Source organism: Arachis duranensis, chromosome 2 (assembly GCF_000817695.3).
Source record: "Arachis duranensis cultivar V14167 chromosome 2, aradu.V14167.gnm2.J7QH, whole genome shotgun sequence".
NCBI classification, from domain to species: Eukaryota; Viridiplantae; Streptophyta; class Magnoliopsida; order Fabales; family Fabaceae; genus Arachis; species Arachis duranensis.
The window spans coordinates 90,071,873-90,075,026 of record NC_029773.3 but is presented as its reverse complement, the minus strand read 5'-3'; the positions used below and the strand labels follow the sequence as shown (position 1 = coordinate 90,075,026).

The following is a 3,154-nucleotide window of genomic DNA, read 5'->3' as shown; positions in this document are numbered from 1 at the left end:
CCATTGAGCAATATTGATTATTTGAGATAAAGCTATGCATAGACTCATGGAGATGCACGTTGGGGGACAGTCTAAGTACAATTCAGACTTGTCGGGTTGGCTGGATAACCGACAGATGAGCCTCATCAGCCATAGGACAGGCATGCATCATATGCATATTACTTGAATTACTTGCTTGTGTATTAACTGGGTGTGCCTAAATGTACTTGCCATGTTAAATGTATATTTGTTATCTGCAGTACTTGTAACCTTCTTGTGCTTGCCTTTGTTTGTTTACTTGTCTGTGAAAATGCATGATGGAGTTGGAGGTAAGGAGGAATGGCAGAATGGGATTTAGATTTAAGGTTAAGTTAAGTTAGGTTTAAATATCCTTAGTAAACCACCTTTTATGGCTTCTATTTAATACTTTAAGCTCTATAATCTGAGTGTCGGCGTTCTAGGATTGCCTCTGGCATTCCCAGGACCTTATATATTATGTGTGTGGCACCTTTACCATACTGAGAACCTCCGGTTCTCATTCCATACTATGTTATTATTTTTCAGATGTAGGTCGAGAGGCATCTCGTTAGGCGTCTGGACTCTTGAAGCGGAGTGGTTACTGGGTTATTTTGTTATCCTATGATGTATATATATGTACTTAGCTTTCTCTCCACATAACTTATTCTTTTTGATCCTCCTAGAGGTGTATGGAGAGGCAGGATTTTGTTTATGTACATTTGGGTTTTGGATATGTATATATATGTATATATGTGTGTATATTCTCCGGCCAGTCTTGACTTCGCAGGCTGAGTCAGGAGCTCGTTATTTTGTATCTTTGACTCTCTATTCCTGTTTTGGGTTACTTGACACTTGATAGCTGTAGCTTTCTTTGCACGCAAGTTAACTCATTTCTCGAGCGTTGCGCTTTTATATTCGCGATTTTTTATTTCCTCTATTCTTCAAGGCTCCTAGCATATTATAATTCTTCTGCTATTATGTGTACTCATTTTATTTTAGAGGTCGTAATACCACACCACCTCTGTTTTACGACTTAAGCGTAAAGCTTAATGTGGTAGGGTGTTACAGTTATTAAGAGAAAGAAAGTTCAGGGACAGCAGATTTTATAATTTTTAGCCATTAATTTAATAGTGTAAAATTATATCTAACGGTATAAAATCATTTAATTTCTTTTTTATAGTTAAGTGTTGATCATAATTTAATAAAATTGCTGATCCTCTATTAAAAAATATTGCCCCCATTTGAGTGTTTTGAAGTACAACAGACCTCATTTATATTAAAAAATGACAAACAAGAGGGCAATATTAATTCTAAATTTAATATTTCAATAAAAAATATTGCCCCCATTTATGTTTTATAATAATTCTTGTCATTTAATTTATTAATTTATTAATTTTTATTGATGACAAACATTATTAAAATTGAAATGGAAAGAAATATAAAGATTTGAGTATGAGTACTCCCTTTAAAAATTGAATTTTTTTCCCTTTCTAAATGTCACATGATTCTCCCTTGATGTATGCTATTTTACCAAGGAAAGCACTAAGACTAACAATGTTATTTAGCATATTACATGATGCTAAATGCTTGATTTATAAGCAGATTTACATTGATAATAAAAAAACTCATTTGATATCATAAACTGATTTTCTACTCGATCTTTCATAATCAATCAAAGATTTATTTTTGAAGGAAGACATGCTGTTCAAATTGGTTAAAAAAATATTTTTCAACAAATCAGAGCAATCATAGTCATGATAGGAAACATATTTTTCAAACATGATATAGTCTTTCCAAACACAGTAACTTTCATCCTTAAACATTAAAGGAACTGCCAAAAATAAATCCAACATCAATCAATTTATCAAGGTAAGCCAAAAGTATTACAAACAAAATAAGCACATATTTTACCAAGATAAACCTCAAATAATGACAGCAATCAAAACGCATTATCAAAAATATTTATATTAAAAAGCAATAATCAAATAAACATATATATTTATATATTAATTTATACATTTTTCAATTAAATAATTAATCACTAAATTAATTAAATATGTCATAATAAAATAATCAATTAAATATATAATAAATGCATAATCAAACTTATTTATACTAATATAATAAATTTTTTTATGAAATGTCAAATACTTATTAATAGCATGATTGAATAAATTATTATATTTTATCCCCCTTCAGTAAGTAGTGACTATATTGGCTAACAAATTATTGGCCATCTAACATAACTCTAAAAATAATCCATAAACATATTAGATGACTTCAGCTACCAAATTAGCTTGTTACCACATTTTTTCAATAATTAGCTAAAGAATTGTTAAATCATAAATGTCACACCAGTTTCTGAATTTGTGTCCTAGTCCTTACCATTAATTAAAGCACTTGTAAAGTTGTAACTGATATGATACCATGATGTTGCTTGCCTATATATATGTGTATAGTGTGGTTATTATATATGTGCAGAACAATACCTAATTTATATATGGCATCGCCACTGTTAATGAAAATGATGATTTTAGCTTTCTTCCTCTTTCTCATGGTTTTATCATTAATGTCATCGCCCCTTCCTCCACCACCACCGTTACTAAGTGATGGCTTGTCCCTCGAACTCATCCCACCCCATTCTCCAAAATCTCCATTTTATCATTCTAATCTTGTAAATTCTTTGGTTTTCTCATATAAACAAGACGTGGTAGCAGTGGCGGAACTTGAAACAAAATTTTGGGAGGGCCAGATAAAAAATAATTGTCAAAATATTTTTAATATGGACCACATTTAAGATAAGATCGTCTAATCTATCTCTCTGCTTTGGGTGATATTGCCAAATTTAAAGTAGTTTTTCAAGATCTCATTCCAAAAACTTAAAGTTAAAGTCATCAGATGTAACTTTTTGAACTTTTGAAGGTTATATCTCACTTTCTTCGTGATTCATTAAAGTAGAAAAACTATTTACAGATATTATAAAAATTATATATTCTCCTTTTTAAATATTAGCCTTTCTCTTAAAAAATATATCAAGTCTTTGATTTTTTATTATTATTTTATATAAAAATTTGAATATATATCTTGTAAAATATGTAAAGAAGAAGTTAGAAGGATAAATATTAAAATTTATAATATTTATTAAATTTTTTTTGTC

At 29.8% G+C, this 3,154-nt stretch overlaps 1 long non-coding RNA gene across 1 annotated transcript in view; it reads left to right on the top strand.

Annotated features, from left to right (window-relative positions):
- Positions 1 to 811, top strand: part of LOC107476120 (uncharacterized) — a 1,863-nt gene extending 1,052 nt beyond the window's left edge. The window contains exon 3 of the long non-coding RNA XR_001589637.3: positions 544 to 811. This is a non-coding gene — a long non-coding RNA (uncharacterized LOC107476120). The remainder of the gene's footprint in view (positions 1 to 543) is intronic.
- Positions 812 to 3,154: the final 2,343 nt, after the last annotated feature.